The sequence below is a fragment of the Aotus nancymaae genome, unplaced genomic scaffold (genome assembly GCF_030222135.1).
Source record: "Aotus nancymaae isolate 86718 unplaced genomic scaffold, 86718_ANA_hifiasm-v0.15.2.pri h1tg000008l, whole genome shotgun sequence".
Classification (NCBI taxonomy): Eukaryota; Metazoa; Chordata; class Mammalia; order Primates; family Aotidae; genus Aotus; species Aotus nancymaae.
This window is the reverse complement of record NW_026988419.1, coordinates 63,101,345-63,128,961: the sequence shown is the minus strand read 5'-3', so window position 1 is coordinate 63,128,961 and position 27,617 is coordinate 63,101,345. Positions and strand designations below refer to the sequence as shown.

The following is a 27,617-nucleotide window of genomic DNA, read 5'->3' as shown; positions in this document are numbered from 1 at the left end:
CACCCTTAACAGTCCTTATTACTATTTGTAACTCTGTCTCTTAAAATTTATCCTCTACTCAAAATCTCTTCTCAGAAAGTATTGTCATTGATGTTTTTCCAGTATTCTATGGAGATGCCACATTGAAGCAGAATGTCAGTGTATATCCTTACAGCAATTCTTCTGGCAATAATCATCCCACACCCCCACTTTAGCTTATCAGACAGGGCTAGCTGTTCCATTGATGCCACACATATCTCATGTCTTGGGCAGGAAACTGTTTTTTGTTTGTCACATGGAAATGTGTAGGATATAAAATTCTATAACCCAGGCTGGTTGTCTTTTTTTTTTTTTTTTTTTTTTTGAGAAGGGTTTTGCTCTGTTGCCCAGGCTGGAGTGCTGTGGTGTGATCTCAACTCACAGCAGCCTCTGCATCCCAGGTTCAAGTGATTTCTTGTGCCTCAGTCTCCCCAGTAGCTGGGACTACAGGTGTGCATCGCCACATCTGGCTAATTTTTTTTTTTTTTTTTTTTTGGTATTTTTAGTAGAAATAGGGTTTTACCATGTTGGTCAGGCTGGTCTCAAACTCCTGATCTCAAGTGATCCACCCACCTTGGCCTCCCAAAGTGCTGGGATTATAGGGTTGAGCCACTTCGGTCAGCTCTTTGGTTGTCTTTTTTGAGTCGGAGTCTCACTCTGTTGCCCAGGCTGGAGTGTGGAATGCAGTGGTGTGATCTCAGCTCACTGCATTCTCTGCCTCTCAGGTTCAGGTGATTCTCTTGCCTCAGCCTCCTGAGTAGCTGGGATTACAGGTCCATGCCACCATGTCTGGCTAATTTTTGTATTTTTAGTAGAGATGGGGTTTCACCATATTGGCCAGGCTGGCCAAATTCCTGACCTCAAGTGATCCACCTGCCTTGGCCTCCCAAAGTGCTGGGATTACAGGCATGGGCCGCCGTGCTTGGCCTATTTGGTTGTCTTTTGAGACAGGGTCTTACTCTGTTGCCCAGGCTGGAGGGCAGTGGTGCCATCATGGCTCACTGCAGCTGCAACCTCCGAGGCTCAGGCAATCCTCCCACCTCAACCTCCTGAGTGGCTTGGACCATAGGCGTATACCTCCACACCTGGCTAATTTTCAAATTTCTGTAGAGACAGGGTCTTCCTATGTTGCCCAGGTTGGTTCCAATCTCCTAGGCTCAAGCAATCATCCCACCACAGTCTCCCAAAGTGCTGGGATTACAGGCGTGACACACTGTGCCTGGCTAGAACTGTTTTGGATGAGCTCAGCTACCACACATTTTTTTTCTTTTTTTTTTGAGACTGAGTCTCACTTTACCCAGACTGGAGTACAGTGGCACTATCTCAGCTCATTGCAACCTCCGACTCCCGGGTTCAAGCAAGTTTTCCTGCCTCAGCCTCCTGAGTAACTGGGATTACAGGTGTGTGCCACCATGCCTGGCTAATTTTTGTATTTTTAGTAGAAACGGCGTTTCACCATGTTGGCCAGGCTGGTCTCGAGCTCCTGACCTCAAGTGATCCGCCCACCTTGGCCGCCCAAAGTGCTGGGATTGCAGGTGTGAGCCACTGCACCCAGTCACCACACAGATTGTCTAAGTCTTCATTTGTGCTTCAAGAATCTTGGTATGATACCAGATTTTCTATTTTTTTGAAAGAGATTGAGCCCCACCATAGTTTTAAGGACCTAATTTTCATCTAATTTAATTTAATTTTCATCTAATCTAATTTTCACCTAATTTAATGCAACCCGATTTTTCAGTTTCCATTATGATATGATGAACTTTCTGATACTGTTGCTTAATTTTGTTTTTTAGTGCATATGGGAGACTCATTCCCCAAATTCTCATGTTACCTTTAGAGAGAAAAGTGTCGATTATTATTATTGAGTGAGATGAGTCATCAAAGAGATTCTGGGTAATAGGTAGACCTCATACAGTAGGTAAAGGTGAGATTGTTCTTTGGGCTTAAAAACTTGCCTCTGATCTTTCCCAGGCACATAAGTGAAGAGTTTGAGGTTTCCGAGAGATAAAAATGAGCATCTGAGTGGTTGATCCAACAGAGAGGCACAAACTTTGAACTTGAAGGGTCATAAATTCTTCTGCTGGCCCTGGTGGGATGCTGACATAAGATGGAACACTCACTATGGAAACCTGAATCAATGACATTGCTGAAGAAGTAAATGTTCCTTAAAAGCCTTCACAATACACCAGCAAAAGGGCTTCAGAAACCCCAAAAGGGACAGAGAAAGAGGGTCAAGTGACAAAAGTACAGCCCATCTTCATCAGTGTGAAAGGACTGACTAGCCAGTCAATACAGGATTCTTCCAAGGAATTTTTAAAAATCACTTTATGGAGGTACGATTGAAATACAAAAACTGTACGTATTTATTCAGTGTATATGACAATTAATTTGGAAATATGTATACACGCGTGAGACCATCATCACAATCCAGGCCATAAACATATCTATCACCTCCAGAAGTTTTCTTCCTCTCCCTTTGTTTATTTATTATTATTGTTTGTGCTAAGAACAGTTAACGTTAAGACCTACCCTCCTAGCAAATATCTAAGTATACGTCACACTACTGTTAACTATAGGTGCTATACTGTATCGTAGATCTCCAGAGCTTATTCATGTTGTATAACTGAAAATTTGTACCCTTTGACCAACAACTTCACATTTCCCCTTCTTCTTTTTTTTTTTTTTTTTTTGGAGAGGGAGTTTCACTCTTTTGCTCAGGCTGGAGTGCAATGGCGTGATCTCAGCTCACCGCAACCTCCGCCTCCCGCGTTCAAGCAATTCTCCTGCCTCAGACTCCTGAGTAGCTGGGATTACAGGCAAGTGCCCCCATTCCCGGCTAATTTTTGTATTTTTAGTAGAGACGGGGTTTCTCCATGTTGGTCAGGCTGGTCTCGAACTCCTGATCTCAGGTGATCTACCTGCCTCAGCCTCCCAAAGTGCTGGGATTACAGGCGTGAGCCACTGTGCCTGGCCACATTTCCCCTTCTACCAGTTTCTGTGAACCATCATGCTGCTCTCTGCTCCTATGAGTGTTATTACCCAAGATTCCTCATATAAGTGGGATTAGGCAATTATTTGTTTTTCTGTGTTTGGCTTATTTCACTTAGCATAATATCCCCCCAGGTTCATGTATATTATTGCAAATGGTAGGATTTATTTTTTAAGGCTGAATAATATCCTATTTTATGCATATACCATACTTTTTTCATCCATTTATCCCCTGATGGATATTTAGGTTACTTCCATGTGTATTTTTTTGATATAGAGCAATATATACATATTTGCAGATATTTTGACATACTGATTTCAATTCCTTTAGAAATATACACTCAGAAGTAGGATTGTTGGATCATATGGTAGTTTTCTTTTTAATTTTTTGAGGAGCTTCCATAGTATCTTCCATAGTGGCTGTACCAATTTACATTCCCTCTAACAATGTACCAGGTTTACTTTTCTCTCTATTTCACCAACACTTTTCTTTTTTTTGTTTGTTTTTTATAATGGTCATTCCAATGGGTGTGAATAATATCCCATTGTGGTTTTGATTTGCATTTCTCTGATGGTTAGTTATGTTAAGCACCTTTTCATATGCCTGTTGGCCATTTGTATGTCTTCTTTGGAGAAATAGCTATTCAGATCTTTTGCCCATTTTAAAGATGGATTGTTTTTTGTTTTTGTTTTTGCTGTTGAGTTGTAGGTGTTCTTTATATATTTTAAATATTAACCCCTCATCAGATACATGGTTTGAATTTTTTTTTCTTTTTGCAGGTTGCCTTGTCATTTTGTTGATTGTTTCCTTGTCATGAAAAAGCTTTTTAGTTTGATGTAATTCCACTTGTCTGTTTTTGCTTTTGTTGCTTGTGTTTGGTGTCATATCCAAGAAAACATTGCCAAGAATAACATAAAAAGGCTTTTTCCCTATGTTTTCTTCTAGAAGTGTTACTGTTTCAGATACCCACTCTCACCATAGTGGGAGAGTACTGGAATAGTATTGTTAATAGAAGAGTTAGGATTAAGGTTACTAGTACTAGAAATCTTAGCAGTTAGGCAAGAAAAAGAAACAGAAATAAAAGGCATCCAAATTGAAAATGAAGAAGTAAAACAATTTCTGTTTGCAAATGACATGATCTTATTAGACACTAAAGACCTAATGACCACAAAAAATCTGTTAAAACTAATAAATGAATTTGAGAAAGTTACAAGGTGCAAAATCAACATGCAAAAATCAGTTGCACTTCTATACACCAACAATGAACTACTCATAAAGGAAATTAAAAGAACAATCCAATTTACAATAGCATCAAAAGAATAAAATACTTAGAAATAAACCTAGCTAAGGAGATGAAAATCTTGTACACCAAAAACTGTAAGACATTAATGAAAGAAATTAAAGAAGACACAAATAAATGAAAAGATATCGTGTGTTTATAGACTGAAAGAATTAAAGTTATTAAAATGTCAATGCTAGTCTAAGCAATCTATAAATTTATTGAAATCCCTATTAAAATCCCAATGGCAGCAGGGCATGGTGGCTCATGACTGTAATCTCAGCACTTTGGGAGGCTGAGGTGGGTAATCTAAGGTCAGGAGTTCAAGACCAGCTTGGCCAACATGGTGAAACCCTGTCTCTACTGAAAATACAAAAATTAGCTGGTCATGGTGGCACATGCCTGTAATCCCAGCTACTTGGGAAGCTGAGGCACAATAATCACTTGAATCTGGGAGGTGGAGGTTGCAGTGAGCCAAGATCATGCCACTACACTCTGGTTGGGCAACAGAGTGAGAATCCATCTCAAAAAAATAAATATATATATATTCTAATGGCATTTTTTTTTTTACAGAAATAGGAAAAAAAATCTAAAATTTATATGGAACCACAAAAGACTCTGAATAGCCAAGCAATCTTGGGTGAGAAAAATAAAGCTAGAGGCTTCACATTTTCTGATTTCAAAATATATTACAAAGCTACAGTAATCAAAACAGTATGGTACTGGCCTAAAGTCAGACATAGACTAATGGAACAGAATAGAGAGTCAAGAAATAAATTCATACATATAAACTTTATAAATGTATATGTATATCATACATAAAATTTTTTTCAGTTCAACTTTATATGTATGATTTTTGACAAGAATGCCAAGGATACACAATGAAGAAAGGATAGTTTCTTCAATTCATGGTATTGAGAAAACTGGATGTCCATGTACAAAATTATGAAATTGGATCCTTATCAAATGCCATACACAAAAATTAACTCAAAATTGATTAAAGGCTTAAATGTATAACACCAAGAAATTTTGAAACCAGAGAAGGAATCCTCTCCCTTTCTTTGCTAGAGGTTGACAAAAGGCAGAACTCAAGGGACAAGGTAGCTGGTGAAACTGGCTAGGGCCTTGGGTCTACATCCTGTGATAAGAACCAGCAGGTAATTTCTGGAAGAGACAGAGAATTCTGTCAGTTCTGGTATTGATATCTGGCCAGATCTTGCTCTGGCTAGCTGTCTGAGCAGTTTCACCAACTGTCTAACTAAGACTGGGCAGGAGCAAAGCATGGAAGAAGGGCTGTGTCAGTCAAAGTCAATCTGGGCTGAAAGATAGTCTTTTTGATAAGGAATTTGTGGTTTATAAACTTTTTGTTTGTTTGTTTGTTTTGAGACAGGATCTCACATTGTGGCCCAGGCTAGAGTGCAGTGGCGGGATCTTGGTTCACTGTAACCTCCGCCTCCTGGGCTCAAATGATTCTCGTGTCTCAGCCTTCCAAGTAACTGGGATTACAGGCACGTGCCACCATGTCTGGGTTTTTTTTTTTTTTTAGATAGAGATGAGGTTTGTTCATGTTGGCTAGGGTGGCCTCAAACTCCTGGCCTCAAGTGGTTACCGCACCTCAGCCTCCCACAGTGCTGGGATTACAGCTATGAGCCACTGCTCCTGGCGTCTGTTCTCCAAACTCTTAAAAGGGCAAGGGAAATCTTCTGCCCCTTTCTCCAGGGAGAAGGGGTTGATACTTTAGCCAGACTCAGGGAAACTTACTAGATCATAAATTTTTTTGTGGACAGGTGTCACTGTGATTAGAGACATGAAATGTCTTCTCTTCCTTGCTTTTGTACCATGATGGGACCTTCTGCTCCAAATTGGCATTTTGCTTTTTTGGGGTACTTTCTCTTCACTGGTGCAGCAGAAGGGATAAATGAGCTCATGTCTGCCTCCTTGGGGAAGGCTGGGTCATCTTTCTCTCTATCCTTTTTCATTAGATACTTTAGCTTCTAGGTTAAGTAGTCTTGCTTGGTTCAGGTAAAACTACTCATATGTTTAAGTAGTTTTAAAAATCTTTCTTAGGGGGATGCAGTGGCTCATGCCTGTAATCCTAGCACTTTGGGAGGCCAAAGCAGGTAGATCATCTGAGCTCAGGAATTCAAGACCATCCTGGGCAACATGGCAAAACCCCATCTCTACCAAAAATGCAAAAAAAAAAAAAAAAGTCAGGTGTGGTGACATGCACCTGTGATCCCAGCTACCCGAGAGGCTGAGGTGGGAGGATTGCTTGAGACCAGGAGACGGAGGTTGCGGTAAGCCAAAATCACGTCACTGCACTGCAGCCTGGGTGACAGAATGAGACTCCATCTCAAAAAAAAAAAAAAAAAAAATTCTTGTGCCCTGGAAATTACTATGAAGTAGGATACACCAACCTGAACCTGTTCCCAATCTGACTTCATTCTATCGGTTGGGGATAATTAATTCACTCTCTCATAAGCAACATCAAAGAATAAAAGGCAATATTTTCAGAGCTACCAAATGTTTCCAGTGGTGGTCAGATTCCAGGTCTACAGATGGTAGGCTTTCATATGTCATAAATGTTTGCTCAGGCTCATGATGGGATAAACAAGACATTGGGTAGTGGATCTATAGTAAACATACTAGCTAATTCATGCTCTACAGGTGTTTTACATATAGAATTGTTTTATGTGTAAAACTGGGGAGAAAACAGCTGTTCCACAGCCCTTCCTATCCCAGCAGGCCTTTCCTTTTAAAGGATAATGAATACATATTGCTCCCTGTACATTCTCTATTTTTGCTGTCACAAAGATTATATGCAGGAGGCATGTGATTCTAGAAGATTCATTTGAAGATTGGTGAATATTATAAATTAATTTGGATGAATTTCTGGAAGTTGCACCCAACAATCCTGTCTCCTTTGAAGTGCCACACAGGATTGCAATTTGTTTGCTGCTGGCCTTCTGCAGCCTATTTTGTGGTAGATGAAAGGATCAGCATCATGTAAATCACTTTACTGTTCAGACCCTCCCCATACATTGCATCCTTAAGAAGCAAATCTGCATTGGTGGGAAGGGGACCCAAAATGGTAAAAAAAAAACAAACAACAAAAAAAAACAAAAACGGTGGGGGGATGGCAAGGCTTAGAGTACAGTATGAGACTCACCTTCAGGCCTTCAGACTTGGCAGTGGTCTATAGTAAGGGAGGGTGTCACTATGGGGAGCTGTTAGGATCATCGGAGGCATCTCCATCAGGAATCTGTCACCTTGTGCCAAGAGCCAGGAGGCCAGATGGCAGCCCTAGAATTCACCTGCTCACCAGAAATTGTTCTGCTAATTTGATGGCCTTGTCTGTTGGGAGCAAGAAGAAAGGAATGCAGTATTGAATTGAGTACATTCCTGGGAACTTCAAAGGAGGACTGTGAACTGAGAGTATTTACCACTTTCTGATTCATTATGTCTGATTTATGACATAATTTAAGACTAAGAATTCTAAAAAAAAAGTTATTAATATGCTTACTTCAAGTAAACATCTTTGTTCATATCTGATCATAATTTGGTAAATTTTTTGTTTTTTGAGTTTAATTAAGATATATTTCTTTTTTTTTTTGTTTGAGACAGAGTCTCACTCTGTTGCCCAGGCTGGAGTTCAATGGCGCGATCTTGGCTCACTGCAACCTCTGCCTCCCAGGTTTAAGTGATTCTCCTCCCAGCCTCCCAGGTAGCTGGGATTACAAGTGTGTGCCACTATGCCTGGCTAATTTTTTGAATTTTTATTAGAGACAGGGTTTCACCATGTTAGCCAGGATGTTCTCAAACTCCTGACCTTGTGATCTGCCCACCTCAGCTTCCCAAAGTGCTGGGATTAAAGGCATGAGCCATCGCACCCGACCTGAAATATATTTCAATGACCAATGTCATTATAGCACCATTATACTCTAGGTTCAAAAATGGCAATTTTTTTTTCTTTTTTATATAGAGTCTTTCTCTATGGCCCAGGTTGCAGTGAAGTGGCATGATCTCAACTCACTGCAACCTCTGCCTCCCAGGCTCAAGCAATTCTCATGCCTCAGGCGCTCTAGTATCTGGGACTACAGGCATGTACCACCACACCCAACTAATTTTTATATTTTTTGTAGGGACGAGGTTTTGTCATGTTGGCCAGGCTGGTCTCTAACTCCTGGCCTCAAGCAATCCGCCCAGGTTGGCCTCTCAAAGTGCTGGGATTACAGGCATGAGCCACTGTGCCAGGCCCCTAAAATGGCAATTTTCTTATTCAAGATTTCTTGCTTTGAGTGATCATTGGAGATAATTGTTATGCAGATGAGCCAATGACTACATCTGCACTTATAACTCTACAAGTATTTATTGAATATATAATACTTGAAAAGTAGGTTCAAAGGTGAACCAAATCATAGATCCTATTGGGAAAGAGACTAAGATATATATATCAAAATATCCAGAGGAAATGTCAAAAATGTAAGTCCAACATCCAGAGGTCTGGCATTTTTTTCCCAGAGTGTTATAGTCATGGGACAATGTAAATGTGGCCTACACATACTGGTTTGCACTGTGTGCCCAATTCTGTTTCTTCAGGCTTAAACACTCACTTCTATTCTACATGTCAGTTAAAAATCCACATTATTAACATTAATAGAGTATTTCATTGCTCATAATACTCTGCTTGAAAAAGACACATTCTAGGCCACTGCCACTGCCTCCTCCTCCTCCTCCTTCTCTACCTTGTTCTTTGTTTTCTTCAAAATAAAATTATAAAAATTAGCTGGGCATGGTGGCAGGTGCCTGTAATCCCAGCTACTTGGGAGGCTGAGGCATGAGAATCACTTGAACCCAGGAAGCGGAGGTTGCAGTGAGCTGAGATCCTGCCACTGAACTCCAGCCTGGAGGATAGAGCGAGACTCTTTCTCCAAATAAATAAATAAAATAAAACAATAAGGAAGCCTAAAAGAAAATTCAAAGAAAATATAAAATTCACCCTTCTTCTTTTTTTTTTTTTTGAGATGGATTCTCACTCTGTTGCCCAGGCTGGAGGGCAATGGGGTGATCTCGGTTCACGGCAACCTCCACCTCCCAGGTTCCAGCAACTCTCCTGCCTCGGCCTCCTGAGTAGCTAGGATTACAGGTGCCTGACACCATGCCTGGCTAATTTTTGTATTTTTAGTAGAGACAAGGTTTTACCATGTTGACCAGGCTGGTCTTGAGCTCCTGACTTCAGGCAATCCGCCCACCTCAGCTTCTCAAAATGCTGGGATTACAGGTGTGAGTCACTGCACCTGGCCTAAAATTCACCCTTCTAAAGCTTATAATTCAGCAGTTTTTAGAATATTCACAATGTTGTCTGATCAGCACCTATGTAATTCTAGAACATTTTTAACACCTGGAAAAGAAACTCTGTACCCATTACCATTAGTAGTAATTTCCCAACTTTCCATCTGCTCAGCCCTTGGTGACCACTAACTGCTTTCTGTCTCTCAAGGTTTGCCTATTCAGGACATTTCATATAAATGGGATCATACAGTTATGTGTCTGGCTTCTTTCACCTAATATCTTCAAGGCTCATTAATGTTTTAACATAAATAGGTACTTCATTCCTTTTTATGGCTGAATCATATTTGATTGTATGGATATACCACACTTTGTTTATCCATTCATCAGTTGATGGACATTTGAGTTTTTTCCACTTTTTAGCTATTATGACTAATGCTGCTATATGAACATTCATGGTACAAGTTCTTGTGTGAAGATATGTTTCAATTCTCTTACGTATATACCTAAAAGTGAAATTGCTGGTTTATATGGTAGCTCTACGTTTAACTGTTTGAAATTGTCAGTGTTTTTCAAAGTAGTTGTATTATTTTACATTCCCACCATCAATGTATGAAAGATCCGCTTTCTTCACATCCTTGTCAGCACCTGTTACTGTCCATCTTTTTTATTGTAGCCATCCTTGTAGTTGTGAAGTCATGTCTCATTGTGATTTTGATTTGAATTTCCCTAACAATTAATATTAAACATCATTTATGTGCTTTTTGGCCTTTTTTATATTTTCTTTGGAGAAATATTTATTGATTCCTCTGCCCATTTAAAAATTGGTCTTTTTATTATTGAGTCATGATACTTTTTTTTTTTAAAGTTAAAAATTCCTTAATTTTTTTTTTTTTTTTTTTGAGACAGAGTTTCGCTTTTGTTACCGAGGCTGGAATGCAATGGCGCAATCTCGGCTCGCTGCAACCTCTGCCTCCTGGGTTCAAGCAATTCCCCTGCCTAAGCCTCCTGAGAAGCTGGGACTACAGGCGCATGCCACCATGCCTAGCTAATTTTTTTTGTATTTTTAGTAGAGACAGGGTTTCACCATGTTGACCAGGATGGTCTTGATCTCTTGACCTCATGATCCACCCTCCTCGGCCTCCGAAAGTGCTGGGATTACAGGTGTGAGCCACCGCACCAGGCCTAATTTTTTATTCCTGGTCCACTACCACAATTTACAGGGCAATATACCTGATATAATGAAAATAAAAAGAAAAAGCTACAATAGATTAAAGACCTCAGGAATGTACATCTAATTGACACTACACTGCATTAATCAATAGCTGCACTTTTTACAAACTGTGGCTATGACAGTCCTGAACAAGAAGGGTTTCCTGTTTAAGCTGCAGTAACTTTTCTGACTAGGGATCATCGCTCCTTCTGTGGCAGATTTTTATAGTTCCTCTAATGCATTTGGGACGACTGTCTCAAAGTAACCTGCAGCTTTCCTGACAACTCCTCGCTCTCTCTCCTGCTAAGAACTACAGCCCTTGTCTGCTGTTTTTAGAACCTTCTGTTACCATATCTACCACTTCCACCACCAGATCCATAACCACAATAGATACTGCCTGAGCTTCTTCCATCAAAACTGCCCCCTTTCATGGGTCCATAATTTGATTGCTGCTGTCCACTACAATTTCCAAAATCGTTATAGTTCCCACCACCACTATAGTTACCACTGCCAAAATTTCCTCCTTCATTGTAACCATCATATCCTCCACCACCACCACCATATTCACCACCTTGGTTTCCATATCCTGGTCCACCACCACCATAGCCCCCTCTACTACTATAAACAGGACCACTGCCATAGTTGCCACCATCACCTCCAAATCCATTATATCCACCATCACCTCCTCCATAACTACCTCTGCTGCCACTACCTTCACCACCATAACCTCCTCTTCCATCAAAGTTTCCACCACAGCCAAAATTACCTCCACCGCCTCCTAAGTTTCCTCCGAGACCAATAAAATTGCCAGATCCACCTCCACGACCTCTCTGTGATCCAGCAGACTGCAACTCTTGTTTAGAAAGGGCCTTTTTCACTTCACAATTATGCCCATTAATAGTGTGGTATTTCTGAACAACAATTTTATCAACTGTATCATGATCATCAAAAGTTACAAAAGCACTCTGTCTTCCATAACTTCTATGATTTCAATCTTGCCACACTTTTCAAAGTAGTCTCTCAAATTATACTCTTCTGTATCTTCTTTAATACCACCAACATAAATTTTCTTCACTGTTAGATGGGCACCAGGCTAAACAGAATCCTCTCTAGAAACAGCTCTCTTTGGTTCCACTACACGCCCATCAGCCTTGTGTGGTGGAGCACACATTGCTTCATCCACCTCTTCAACACAAGACTACTAAGTCACAAAACCAAAGTCCCTGGAATGTTTTGTTTTGGGATCTCTCATTACCACACAATCTGTGAGTGTGCCCCATTTCTCAAAATGTTCTCTTAAACTATCATCTGTAGTTTCAAAGCTCTGACCACCAATAAACAGTTTTCTCACCTGCTCTGCTTCCTTTGGATCACGGCTCCCCAGCCCCGCCCCGACTCTGGCTGGGGGCGACCAGGAAGTTTTACCTCCATTTTGAGACCAGACTCGCCTCTTCCAACTCGAGTTCAATATCCAGAGTTCTTTATATATTCTAAATACTAGACCTTTATTGCACATATGATTTGTAAATACTTTCTTCTATTTTGTGGGTTGTCTTTTCACTTTCTTGATGATGTCCTTTGAAACATATTGTTTTTAATTTTGTTGAGGTCGAATTTATCTACTTTTTCTTGTTGCCTGTATTTTATATGTCACAGCTAAGAAGTCATTGCCTAATCCAAGGTCATGAAGATTTACTTTTATGTTTTCTTCTAAGACTTTTATAGTGTCAGCTCATATAGTTGTTAGGTCTTTGATCCATTTTGAATTAATTTTTTTATGTCTTTTTTTTTTTTTTTTTTAGACGGAGCCTTGCTCCGTCACCCAGGCTGGAGTGCAGTGGCCCAATCTCAGTTCACTGCAACCTCCCCCTCCTGGGTTCAAGTGATTCTCCTGCCTCAGCCTCCTGAGTAGCTGAGACTACAGACACGTGCCACCACGCCCAGCTAATTTTTGTATTATTAGTAGAGACGGGGTTTCACCATATTGGCCAGGCTGGTCTGGAACTCCTGATCTTATGATCCATCCGCCTTGGCCTCCCAGAGAGCTGGGATAACAGGCGTGAGCCACTGTGCCTCGCCAATTTTTTTATGTCTTGTAAGACAGGGATCCAACTTCATTATTTTGCATTTGGATATCTATTTGCTTTCTATGCATTTTTTCTTCTTCTTCCCTTTTTTTCTTTTTCTTTGAGACGGAGTCTCCCATCTCCCATTGTTGCCTGGGCTGGAGTGCAGTGGCACGATCTTGGCTCGCTGCAACCTCCACCTCCCAGGTTCACACGATTCTCTTGCCTCAGCCTCCTGAGCAGCTGGGATTACAGGCACACACCACCACACCTGGCTAATTTTTTTGTGTTTTTGCTTCTATTCTAAATATGAAAAGTATTGATAAATGAACTAATACAATTCTAATGAAATACAGTATTAACAATAAAAATGGGCCAGGCGTGGTGGCTCACGGGGAGGTTGCAGTGAGCCGAGATCGTGCCATTGCATTCCTGCCTGGGCAACAACAGCGAGACTCCATCTCAAAAATAGATAGATATAAACATACATACATACATACATACATACATGCATACATACATGCATACATACATACTGAAGATTCAGAATTGTCTGGTTTCTAGTTTCAAGGCCACATTACATTATCTAAGGGAAACCACTAAATCCTTTTCACTTAACTTTGTAATCACTTGAGCATCATAGATTTGTATAACTCTCTGCTGGTGATAGGTTTTCATAGTTTAAATAGGGCATTTTCAAAGAGCAAACTGCTGGAGCTGACTCTGAATTCTTCACTTGGTAATTGGCATTTTGAACATGAAGCAAGCATAGTTTTTGGCCAATGGTGAAAAGTGTATTTTGCATGTCTTATTTTAGTATAGTACTTTCTCTTCTTATTTTTATAGCAATGATTGAACAGCCAATACTTGAGCTTTACCCTTTTATTTCATAGCATTTATTGACTTGGATTTAATCCATAATAGTTGTTAGATCTAAATCTTGTTCTTCTACCATATCATATATTCCCTTGCCTGTTTGTAACTGAAAGTGTGGAGTTATTTTATTCAGAAGTGGTCGATGAAATTAATTGACCCAGTAGACAAAATATCTCAAATTAGGAAAGTTAGACTTCCTCTACCTCATTTTTGAAATTAGTGCAATTGCCAGTTTAGCATTCTTGGTTAAGAAAATATTGGCTACCTTTGAAAATGTTATAGAAAGAAAAGCAGAGATAGCATTGTACATATTTTCCTCAAAGACTTTCAGACCTAATGCTAATCTCCAATCTGGCTGCCATGGAACTGGCATTCTAACAAGCAGATGCTGTAAGCAAGAATGTGAATTATTAATGCACCATAGCATTGTCACCAATAGACCACAAAAATCTATCTTAAAAATTCTTTTACATACATAGTAGATTTTGATGTGGCACTGTGTGCTCTCAGACCTGCAGATACATTTTAGAAAACACTGATGAAGCCATTACTGCTCTGTCCATTTGTTCATGTATATATCACTATTCAAGAAATTTAAGAACTATAATGATGGAAAATCACACAGAAAGAAAAGAAAAGGAACATGGACTCTGTCAGAAACAAGGGCTACATTTTTATTCAAGAGGTCCCTAATGATGGAAAATCACCGTGAAAGGCAGAGACGAAACTGGGATTCCATAAAGGACCTGACACACATCAGTAGCACAAGTAGGAGAACAGTCATAGCAGACGCATAAAAATAAAGAAAAACAAAATTAACAAGAGACAAGCTGTACTGGGGCTGACGCACAAAACAGCAACAAATCACAGCAAATTCTGAAGATTAATTTAAAAGAATCTTCTGAAATAAGCAAGGAGACAGACAGCATCAATATTAATGAAGCTGAAATGGAACTCCAAAAGAGCCACTGCATAAAATGGCACATGAAATGTTTTGTTTTTAAATGGGTTGTAGATTGGATCACAGTACCATCAGGAAAATGAAGGGACATTCACGAGAACATCATAACAGGGCCAGCTGTGTGATAAGCAATTACAACATCAGTGCTAAAATCTCCCATGTAAAAGAAAAACATCAGTGCTGAAATAAAAGAAAATGTCAACAGTCTGCAGATGAGGTAGAAGAAAGTGAATAATAGATTTTATTAAGACTCAATAGCCTGCACTGTCAATATCGAATGTCTTTGATAAAACGGACAATAGGCATTCGAAGAAAGATCAGAATGTGATTCCATCTTGTACTGCACTCAATTTACCTTCAGATTGTCAGTTGAGGCAGCCCTGGAATCAGCCCAGTGCTTTCACTATCTAAACTACTTGCTGGTTATAAACTAGATGCATTAGGAAGCTGTATAACTTTGATAGGTTCCTAGAGTTCTGCTAATGTATCTCTCATGTATCCCTATAAATCATATTTTAAAATAAATAGTTTAAATGTGCTAATAGTCCTGGCTACTTAAAGGGATGCTATGGTCCAAAGTTTTATAAAATGAAGGTGTTTTTATCAAAATGCAAATGCTTGTATGCCCATTGGCTATGGAGAGCTGGCCTTTGGTTGGACAGGTCCTGAAGCCATGCAGCAATGTCTTGTGGCAATTCCGCCTGGTATTTCCATTGCTGTGTATACCACAGAGGGAGAAAATAACAACCACTTCAAGCTTTTTCTCTCTTCCTATATCTCTACAACATTTATGATTGCAGGGTTTTGAGCTATTTTAACCACTAGCTGAGCCACAGGCTGCTTGGAGGGGAAGGACGAGCATAGTGAGGATTACTTCCCATTCACAATTAGAAAAGCAAGTCATGTCTGGCACAAAACAGCCCCGTAAGGCCAGTTTCTTCACCATCTTCCCCAAAAAAGATGGGTGGGAAATTACAGGCATATCTGAGGATTTTTCTTTTTCTTTTTTTTTTTTTGAGATGGAGTTTTGTTCTTTGTTTCTCAGGCTGGAGTGCAGTGGCACAATCTTGGTGCACTGCAACCTCTGCCTCCAGGGTTCAAGTGATTCTCCTGTCTCAGACTCCCGAGTAGCTGGGATTACAGGCACCCACCACCATGCCTGGATAATTTTTGTATTTTTAGTAGAGATGAGGTTTCACCATGTTGGCCAGGCTGGTCTCGAACTCCTAACCTCAGGTGATCCATCTGCCTCGGCCTCCCAAAGTGCTGGGATTACAGGCGTGAGTCACCATGCCCAGCCACTAGGAAGTCCTTTTATGAAGTTTTGCTCTCTGCACTACCATGAGGTGATTTTAAAATATCTTCACAGATTCTTTGGAACTCTTCCCTTAAGGAGGTAGCATTTAATTCCCCTCTCCTTGATAGTTGGTTGGACTTAATGACAAATAGCATATGATGAAAATGATGGGTCCTGCCTTTAGAGACTGGGTCATAAAAGTCACTGTGCCTTCATCCTTGCTCTCTCTTGAAACACTGACTCCGGAGAAAGCAGTTGCCATCTCGTGAGGACACTCAAGCAGTCCTATGGAGAGGCCCTCCAGGGTGAGGAACTGAAGCCTCCCACTGACAGCCCACAGGAGTAACTGAGGCCTTCTGGCAAGAACCGTGTGAATGAGCAGTCCTCAAGCTCCAGGCAACGTTCAGATGACTGTAGCTCTGGCCAACATCTGGGCAAATGTTTGGGATAGTGGTGGGGAGAATAAAACAATAATTTTGTAGTCTAAGCATAAACTTCTCATTAATAGATAATTCTGGAATATGATGCTATTTTTCTCTACTGGACTCTCCCTATAGAACCTTCCTGTTCTCCTGCCTTACCACCCCATTTTTCATTCTCAGAGAAAGGAGGTACCATTAATCTGGGTCTCTCAATGTCTTGGCAACACATCTACAGCTTACACTGCATCTATAGCCTACCTTCCTTCAACTTCACTCCCCTCCCGTGTAAGGCCAACCTCTCCATCTGCACCCTGGATTCCATTCTCCTCTGTTTTCTCAGAGAACTTGAACTGTTATCACTTTTTCCTTTTTTTAACTTTAATCCCTCTCTACTGGCTCCTTTCCATTGACATTTAAGAATTTTCAAGTGTCTCTCATTTTAAAGGTTCATTGAAACACCAAGTAGTGAGTACCACTAAATTGCATGAAATTATAAAACCCAGGCAGAGCTTTGATAAAAGAACGTGACTCCTCAACTGAAGAAAGCATCTTCCCAGAGAACCTTTGCGCTACATGTGCTAAGGATTCATTCATTCAAAACAAGTATTTGTTAAGCACCTTCCAGGATTGGGATAGAAAACTGGAAATGTTTTTATTCAACAGAAAAATAGAAGTTGGCTCCAAAATTCCCACTGAAATATATAGTTCATGAGTTTCTTAGAAAGAGAAAGAAGGCCAGGTGCAGTGGTGGCACACACCTATAATCCTAGTACTCTGGGAGGCCAAGACGGGAGGATGGTTTGAGTCTAGGAATTAGAGACTAGCTTAAGCAATGTAAGGAGACACTGTATCTACAAGAAATAAAACAATTAGACAGGCATAGTGGTGTGTCTGTAGTCCCAGCTACTTTAGGGGATAAGCCAAGTGGGTAACTTGAGCTCACAAGTTGTCAGCTGCTGTGAGCTATGATCATGCCACTGTACTCCAGCCTGGGTGACAGAGCAAGGCTCTGTCTCAAAAAAAAAAGGCGGAGGGGGAGAGAGAGAGAGACAGCAAAGAGAAGTAAGTTTTCTTTGTAGTTGGGAAGGTATAACCATAAATAAGGACTGATATGCTTAGCCATTTGGATGAAGCCTTTCTGAAGCCTTTCCAACAAAACCACTTATTCTACTCCTTAGCACTAGGAAACAGAACCAGGCTGGGTATGGTGGCTCATGTGTGTAATCCCAGCACTTTGGGAGGCCAAGGCGGGTGGATTGCTTGAGGTCAGGAGTTCAAGACCAGCCTGGGCAACATGGTGAAACCCTATCTCTACAAAATACACACACACACACACACACACACACACACACACACACCAATTAGCCAGGTATGGTAGTGTGTTCCTGCAGCCCCAGCTACTCAGAAGCCTCAGATGGGAGGAGGATCACTTGAGCCTAGGAGGCAGAGGTTGCAGTTAGCCACCATTGCACCACTGCACTCCAGCCTGGGCAGCAGAGCCAGACTCTGTCTTGAAAAAAAGAAAAAAACAGAACCAGAAGTATGGAAACTTTTATAGATTCCTGACATTAAAACATATAACACATCTATACCCAAAACATACAGCCATATTCTTTTTTATTTTTCTGTTTTTCTTTGTGTGTGTGTGTGTGTGTATGATGGAGACTCACTCTGTCACCCAGGCTGGAGTGCAGTGGCACAATCTCAATTCATTTCAACCTCTACCTCCCAGGTTCAAGCAATTCTTCCACCTCAGCCTCCTGAGTAGCTGGGATTAAAGGCATGCACCACGATGCCTGCCTAATTTTCATATTTTTAGTAGAGATGAGGTTTCACCATGTTGGCCAGGCTGGTCTCGAACTCTTGAACTGAAGTGATCCACCTGCCTTGGCCTCCCAAAGTCCTGAGATTACAGACATGAGCCACCGTGCCTGGCCACAGTCATATTCTTGTACACTCAATTATTCTATAAAGATGAATTAATATAATTTAAAGATCTGAACTTTTAAGGAAAAAAACATTTATAATAGCATCACAAATAATTTTTTGTCTAAAGACCTACAAAAGAAGTACACTAAAAATGACATAACACTGCTGAAAGAAATTAAAGAACATCTAAATAAAGAAAAGTTTATTTACTTTTAGTTTAGTTACTTTGTCCATGGAGTTGAAAATATAACATTGCTAAGATGTCAGTTCTCCCCATATTGATCTATAGATTCAATGCAATCACAATAAAAAACTCAGCAGGCTGTTTTGTAGAAACCGACAAACTGATACTGAAATTTGCATGAAAATGCAAAAGATCTAGAATAGTCAAAATAATCAAAAAAGAACAAAAAAAAGACTTACACTATCTGATTTCAAGGCTTTATAAAGCTTCAGTAACCAAGACAATTACTTGAGTGTACTTTGAGGTATACATTCAGGTATATTGGCACAAATACAGACAAACAAAATAGAAAAGAGTTCAGATATAGGCCCACACTATATGGACAAGAGATTTTTTGACAAAGGTATAAAGGCAATTCAAGATAATCTTTCCAACAAATGGTGCTGGAACTCATATAGCTACAGGCAAAACAATGAATGTGTGTATACTTATCAAGTTGCACATTTTAAATGTAGTTCATTGTATGTCATTTATACCTCAATATAGCTGTTTAAAAAATAATATCCGCCGGGCACGGTAGTGAACGCCTGTAATCCCAGCACTTTGGGAGGCCAAGGTGGGTGGATCACCTGAGGTCAGGAGTTTGAGACCAGCCTGGCCAACATGGTGAAACCCCGTCTCTACTAAAATTACAAAAAATTAGCTAGGCATGGTGGCGCACAGCGGTAGTCCCAGCTATTCTGGAGGCTGAGGCAGGAGAACTGCTTGAACCCAGGAGGTGGAGGTTACAGTGAACACAAATGGAGCCACTGCACTCCAGCCATGGTGACAGAGCGAGACTTGATCTCAATAAATAAATACATAAATAAAATAAACATCCAATTTCTGAAGATCAAACACGTAATTACCAGATGACACTGTCAGAAGTCTTCCAAATCATAATTGGAATGTCATCTGGGTTAGGATTTCCTGTGGATGAATAAAGAATTTTATCCATACAAGATTTGGTCAAGATCACTCCTTGGTAAGTTAGGCTTACCAAGGCTAAATTACTAGGCTAAATTCAGATGTTACCATTAGATTATTTTTTTTTTAACATGAAACATTTTCTTATTGTATACAATTAGAATTCGTGATCAGAACCAATTGCCAATATGCAAATAGATTTTACCTGAACTCTGATTTTAGAATGATACAATTCAGCCAGATATTTTTTCCTACTGCTTTTGATAATCTGAGTTTGCATTATAATATTAGACTAGAAATCCTAGTTTATTCTTTTATCCATTTATTAGAGATGAAGTCTTGGTCTGTCGCTCAGGTTGCAGTGGAGTGTTGCAATCATAGCTCACTGCAGCCAAAGTGATCCTCCTGCCTCAGCCTCCTGAGTAGCTAGGCCACCATGATTGGCCCCTATTAAACTTAATGTCCAACCATGCTAAGAAAATTAAATGATTCCCAGAATCATCCAGAGTAAAATTCTGAGGGCATCAGTTTAGCTTTAATCTATTCTGTCAGCATAATAGTAATCAGAATAACAATTAGGCTTGGTTTAATGGCTAAGAGGTTTGTCATTCAAAAGACCTGGGCTAAATGTCCATCAAGGGATAAACAGATAAACAAAATATGGTATATACATTAAATGACATATTATTCAGCCTTAAAAAAGAATGAAATTCTGACGCTACAACACAGATGAACCTTGAAACATTATGCTAAGTGAAATAAGCCAGACACAAAAAGACATGTATTATATGATTGTACTTGAGATACACAAAATAGTCAAGTTCATAGCGACAGAAAGTAGAGAGCAAGTAGGATAGTTTTTACCAGGGGATGGGGGAAAGGGAAAATAGGGAATTATTGCTTAATACGTGTAGTTTCAATTTGGGGTCATGGAAAAGTTCTGAAGATGGACAGTGGTGATGGTTGCATATTGTGAACGTATATAATGCCACTAAATTGTACACTTACAAATGGCTTAAATGGTGGCCAGACATGGTGGCTCATGCCTGTAATCCCAGCACTTTGGGAGGCTGAGGCAGGTGGATCATGAGGTCAGGAGTTCAAGACCAGCCTGGCCAAGAGACAAGCCTGGCCAATAGAGTGAAACTCCGTCTCTACTAAAAATACAAAAATTAGCCAGGCATGGTGGCGGGTGCCTGTAATCACAGCTACTCGGGAGGCTGAGGCAGGAGAATTGCTTGAACCCAGGAGGCAGAGTTTACAGTGAGCCGAGATTGTGCCATTGCACTCCAGCCTGGGTGACAGAGCGAGACTCCAGCTCAAAAAGATAAAAAAAAAAAATGGCTAAAATGGTAAATTTTATGTTATGTATATATTACCACAATTTTTTAAAAAGGACTGGTTGAGAACCATTTCTGCCATTTAAAAGTTATGAGATCTTGGGCTATATGGGAGCCACAGGCTCCTGATATGCAAACAGGAATAATACCTATCCATGGAATAATACCTATCTGTGGAGTTTTGGTGAGAATTAAATGAAATACATTATGTAAAGTATTTATACAGTTTTTTTTTTTTTTTGCACAAAGTAAAAGTGAAGAAATGGTAGCTATTATTATAAAACATATTTATTTACCTCTGTATCTCTAAGGTCAACAATTTGTTGATGAATAAATGAATGTTTCAAGAAACAAATGAATTACAGGGCACTGTTTCCAGTGACTCTGACATGTTAGAACAATAACAACAAGAATGACTACTAATGCTAGTTTTCTTGAGACAGGGTCTTGCTCTTTCAGATGAAGACTGGAATGTAATGGAGCAATCACAGCTCACTGTAACCTCAAACTCCTGCCTCAGCTTCTCGTGTCTGGCTAATTCTTGCATTTGTTGTAGAGACAAGGTCTCACTAAGTTACCAGGGCTGGGCTCAAGCTCCAGGGCTCAAGGGATCTGCTCTCCTCTGCCTTCCAAAGCGCTGGGATTACAGGTGTAAGCCATCGCACGTGGCCTAATATTGGTATGACAAGTGAGAGTTTACAGAGAGCTTTCAATACATCACTTTGTTTGAAGGTCAAATGACAAAATGAGTTATTGCCTATGAGACCATGCAATGCACAGCAGGGCAGCAATTGGGATAGTTAGGAGGATGGAAGAGTGGAGGCCAATTAATTTACACTTTTTTTTTTTTTTTTTGAGATGGAATCTCATATTCTGTTGCCCAGGCTGGAGTGCAGTGGCGCGATCTTGGCTCACTGCAAGCTCTGCCTCCCGGGTTCAAGCCATTCTACCTCAGCCTCCCAAGTAGCTGGAATTACAGGCATGTGCCACCACGCCTGGCACACCAATGGGGTTTCACCATGTTGGCCAGGCTGGTTTCAAACTCCCAATCTCAGGTGATCTGCCCATCTTGGCTTCCCAAAGTGCTGGGATTATAGGTGTGAGCCACCGTGACCAGACTAAATTTAAACTTTAAATCCAGATTCCGAGTCCAGGGTGTTTTCCACAGATACAACATAAAGTTACCAATGGATGGAAACGTACAGAACATATGATCACATAAAGGATTGGTGGGGAGTCCTGCAGTTTGGTTACTTTCCCTCAGATATCCTTCTTTCTTCACACCTAAAAATTTAAACTTTGTTTCTATTTATTTTTTTTGAGACAGGGTCTCATTCTGCCACCAAGGCTGGAGGGCAGTGGTACAATCTCAGCTTGTGAGTGAGAGGAAAAGAGGACAAGAGAGAAATCTGACACTGATTACCACAAAGGAAGAAGCAGCATTGCCCCAATCTCATTTCCATTGCTGTAAAAAAGCCCTGGAGAACAAAGGGCAGCTGTCTCATTACTTAGACCACGACTTTTCCAATTGCTTAAGTCACTCTTCTCCTCCATACTAATAAGATACTGCAATTTATCTAGGTTGGAAGAGGGATAATGCAAAGTCAGAAACAGACAAGGTAACAGAGTTGGTACAAAATCCAGATTGGATTTAGACTAATATTTTGCTAGAAACTGGGTAGGACAGTGACTTGTACAATAAGCAAGGAAGTTTTTGCTGGAAACTGAAGAGGACCATGACTCAAGCAGTAAGTGAGGAAGGCACAGGCCAAGAAATGGGACTGTCTTCCTTTACTGCTCCAGAGTATTTTACGGCAATGAAAATGACGCTATATATTCCCCCATGTATTATTTTCTGTGGCAACTCTTCCTCCATAATTCCTGGAACTGTCTTTTGTTTGTTTGTTTTTAAAGACTAGATTTTTTGGAGGTGTTATCTTCTACCTGCAAAATGGAATTTCTGCCTTTAAATTCTACAGCTGAAGTGTGTACCAAATTCTTTATTTCCTTTAAAATGTAAGAATTGAGTCACAAGAAAGCTGGATAGCCATACAATCATCTTGAAAAGTGCTTGAAGCAAAGCTTTAGTGAGATGATTTCGACCTCAAACTGTATAGCAAGCAAACGGTTCTCCCAATGCCTTCATCATGCGAGAGATGATCTTCCTGTAGTCTCTTTTGTTGTATGTCTGCCTAGGATGCTCTTTCCGGCTCTAATGAGTGAGGCTACAGACACATGTCACCGCTCCTTTCTCTTTACTCCTCTGACCTCAGATAGCACGCAGCCAGATCCTTTCTCCATCGTTACTGCAGAAAGTGCTATCTTTAAAGGAAGATGTCTTTTTCAATCTTGTAAGAACTCCAGCTGGTCCAGCAAAGGTTGTAACTCTTTATTTTGGGGTGTCTTTATAAAAGCAACACTCTATAACTACCTGTTTCCTTATGTAAAATTCCCCCAAGTTCTTAATCACTAGGCTCAACAATGCTCTCAGGAGGTGTAAAGACTACAAGTAAGATCTGAAAAGCTCAGTGTTAAGAATTATAAACATGTTCTTAATTATACATGGTAAATAACATATATGTTATTAATTATACCTTAACCTTCAGTCAAGGTCAATAGAAACTTCTTTAATGAACATTTGCATGACATAATATATTTTCAGACCACAACAAGTTGTGGGTCTAATGAAAGATACAGAGAAAATTTCATATGGATGTAAATGAAATTTTGATAGTTTCCTTTTTTTTGTTTGTTTGAGATGGAGTCTCATTCTTGTTGCCCAGGCTGGAGTGCAGTGGCGTGATCTTGGCTCACTGCAACCTTCGCCTCCCAGGCTTGAGTGATTCTCATGCCTCAGCCTTCCAAGTAGCTGGGATTACAGGCATCTGCCACCAAGACTGGCTAATATTTTTGTGTTTTTAGTAGAGACGGGGTTTTACCATGTTGGCCAAGCTGGTTTCGAACTCCTGACCTCAAGTGATCCACCACCATCGGCCTCCCATAGTGCTGGGATTACAGGCATGAGCTACCGTGCCTGGCCAAAGTTTTGACAGTTTCTAAGGCTACTGGTGTCTCTATCAGAAAAAGAAATATATGCTTCTAAATAGCGTCCAGAGGAAAAGTATGATCACAGCAGTAATACATATACTGCCTTTAGCTGCTTCTGGGTTAAAAAGTAACTGAGGCATACAGAATACTGATGACAGATGATAGGGATAATGTAATGCTGCCTATTGGTTGTGCAGGACCCCCAGAGGAATGCAGCTCTAGATAGGAGGGCCATGTGTTAGCAGGCCCTTCACAAAGTTTGAAGGAAGGAGTAGGTGGCTTATGTAATGGGTATTTAAAAGATTCTGGAGGAGTACACAGGAATATATTTGTTTGCTAGAGGTGTAATAACAAACTGCCACAGACTGGGTAGCTTAAACAATCTAAATTTATTTCCTTACAGTTCTGGAAGTTAGGAGTCCAAGATCAAGGTGACAGCAGGGTTGGTTTCTTCTGAGGCCTGTGTCCTTGGTCTGTAGATGGCCAGCTTCTTTTTGTCTGTGTCCTAATCTCCTCTCCTTTTTTTTTTTTACCTGAGACGGAGTTTCACTGTTTGTATAGGCTGGCGTGCAATGGCATGATCTCAGCTCACTGCAACCTCCGCCTCCTGATTTCAAGTGATTCTCATGCCTCGGCCTCCCGAGTAGCTGGGATTATAGATGTGCACCACCATGCCCAGCTAATTATGTGTGTGTGTGTGTGTGTGTGCATATATATATGTATATATATATATATATATATATATATATATATATATATATTTTTTTTTTTTTTTTAAGTAGAGACAGGGTTTCACCATTTTAGCCAGGCTGGTCTCAAACTCCTGATCTTAGGTGATCCGCCTGCCTCTCAGCCTGCTGGGATTACGGGTATGAGCCACTGCGCCCGGCCAATCCCCTCTTCTTATAAGGATACCAGTCATATTGGCTTGAACAACGCATATGACCTCATTTTACCTTAATTAATTCTTTACCCTATCTCTAAATACAGTCATATTCCAAGGTATGGGGTTTGGGGGCTAGGATCTCAACATATGAATTTTGAACACTATTCAACCTAATTCAGCCTATAACAGAGCACTGTAGGCAGGAGCATGAAGACATGAAAGTACATGACGATCACTGAGTGTTTGCTATGGCAGAAACATAATGTGCTCCTGGAAGAGTGAAGAGAGATGGGGCTGGACGGGTGGATGCAGCTCATAGGATTAAGGGTCTTACCTACCAGGCTAAGGAGTTTGGACTTTATCCTGAAGACTATGAGAAGCCATAGAAAAATTTAAATTATGGAAATCGCGCACAACAAAATTTTGAATGCTCTGTCTGCATTGTAGGGACTGGATTATAGAAAGAGAAAGTGTTTGAAGGCAGAGAAACTAAGAAGTTAAAGGTGAATCTGGAGAGACTGTGTAAGCTAGAAAGAGAAAGTTTTTAGGATGGCATGCAGAGACTGTAAGGGAGGAAATGGTGTGGAAGCACCTGAGACTATAAATGAGGAAGTTGACAGAATAAGGTCCCGAAGGAAACCAAAGGGGCATAAAAGGCACAGAGAAAGAGATCAATGAAGAAAAGAGAAAAAAAGTGAGAATGAGGAAAGATTCACATGCAATTGTAAAATCCCAGCCTGATGGCCTCTATTTTGTTGCTTTTCTTCTACCATGAGAATAGTGGATAATCTGGGATTGAAGAGAATAGTAAACGTTTGTAGTAGTCACTGTTAACTAGAAAGCAAAAATAACCCTTTTCTGCGCCACACTGAAACCTCAATAAGGTAAGGTTCTCCTAAGTGTGTGACAAGGACAGAGAATAGCAGTCCTAGATGCAAGAAACTGAACTGGTTGATTTCTGTTTGCATGGCTGACAAGACTGAGGAGCCCAAAATCCTGGGCTCAGGGAATTTAGGGGGCTGGTGAGAGGGTGCTGATGATTTAGGATCCAGGCATGAGGGGAAGAAAAGAAACCAGAAGGGGCCAGAAGTCTGAAAATCTAAAATACTAGGGGTAGAGATGAGGCTGAAGAGCAGATTTCATGACAGGATAGATGTGGAATGAAGATGCCTAGGCAGTGGTGGTGAAAAGTGAGGTGTCTGCTGAAAGATTTCACAGGAAAAGCAGTTTCAGGCAGTGTCAAGGTCTTAAAGTCAGTATTAAATGAGAGGAGATACGTGCTAAGATTCTGTAAGAGAAATTTATATTAGACCTAGAGGAAATATTTCATAAAAGTTCTGTCAACATGGCTCTATTGTTTGCTCCTTTTTAACTTTAGGCTTAAGGAAATATTGGAAACCTCTGTTCCCTAAGGAAGATGAAAGTGAGAAGATAGAGCTCTGAAAAGCAAGTACATCTGGGGTCCGTTAATTACATGTAAAAACAAAACACTCTCAGAACAAGAAACAGGATGGGGAGGCAAGCACTCTGCCTGTTGCTATGTTAAATAACTAGCTGGAAAAGAGTTCTTTGCCCAAATCTTCATAACAGGGCAATTTTATTTGGTTTATACTTTCTATAAATCTTGAACAACAGAAATTTTATTTAAGTTTTGTTATATAAATCCCCCCTACTTCTGAAAAACAGCTTGAATTCTCTTTTACGTTCTTGTCATCCTCCTGGGGTTTTGAGTTTGATTAGTAGAGTGGACCTGTAATTTCTAACTTCACACTCTACACTTCATCTAAGTATTCATTATAGCCCCAATTTCTCCCTCCAGAAATCAGTTTTCCTTTAGACAGCTTTCTTTTCCAAAATATTATCTAAGATCTTAAAGTAAAAGCAGAAAGAAAGAAAGAAAAAAACTAAAAACAAATATTAACTTTAACATATTCTGTAGGAATCCTTAGTTTAAAGTAAATCAAACCCATAAATTAATGTTTATAGCATTATTCATAATAGCCAAAAAGTGAAAACAACCCAATTGTCTATCAGCTGATGAATGAATAAACAAAATGTGGTATATCCACATAACCGAAAATCATTCAGCAATAAAAAGAAGTACTGATACATGCTAAAACATGGATGAGTCTTGAAAATGTGCTAAGTATGATGGTTAATTTTATTATAGGTCAACTTGACCAGGACATAGGGTGTGCTGATTAAACATTATTTCAGTTTGTGTCTGTGAAGGTGTTGCTAGATGAGACTGGCATTTAAATTGGGAGACTGACTAAAAAAGACTGCCCTCCCCAGTGTGGGAGAGCATCAGCCAATCCAGTGGGGCCCTAAATAGAACAAAAAGGTAGAGGAAGGGGAAATTCCTTCTCTCTGCCTGAATACTTAAGCTAGGACATCAGTCTTCTGCCCTCAACTGGATTTATATCATCTCTGGGTCTCCAGATTGCAGAGGTCAGATCATAGGACTTCTCAGTCTCCATAATTGCATAAGCCAATGCCTTATAATAAATCTCTTCCATCTATTGATCTTTTTTTTTTCATTTGATGCCTGTGGTGTGAATCTTCCGCCTATCAATTAGCCAATTATATATCTATCTATTCATCTATCTAATCTATTTATCTATATCCATCCATCCTACTGGTTCCATTTTCTGAAGAACGTTGACTAATAGACTAAGTGATGGAAACCAGATACAAAAAGCCATACATTGTAGGATTCTTTTGATTTTGTTTTTGTTTTGAGACAGAGTCTCACTCTGTCGCCCAGGCTGGAGTGCAGTAGTGTGATCTCAGCTCACTGTGACCTCTACCTCCCAGGTTCAAGCCAGTCTCCTGCCTCAGGCTCGAGGGTAGC

The 27,617-nt window shown here is 40.2% G+C and overlaps 1 protein-coding gene and 1 pseudogene across 5 annotated transcripts in view; both read right to left on the bottom strand.

Annotated features, from left to right (window-relative positions):
- Positions 1 to 27,617, bottom strand: part of SP9 (Sp9 transcription factor) — a 101,878-nt gene that overhangs the window by 53,469 nt on the left and 20,792 nt on the right. The window lies entirely within an intron of this gene.
- Positions 10,734 to 12,543, bottom strand: LOC135273628 (heterogeneous nuclear ribonucleoprotein A3-like; annotated as a pseudogene).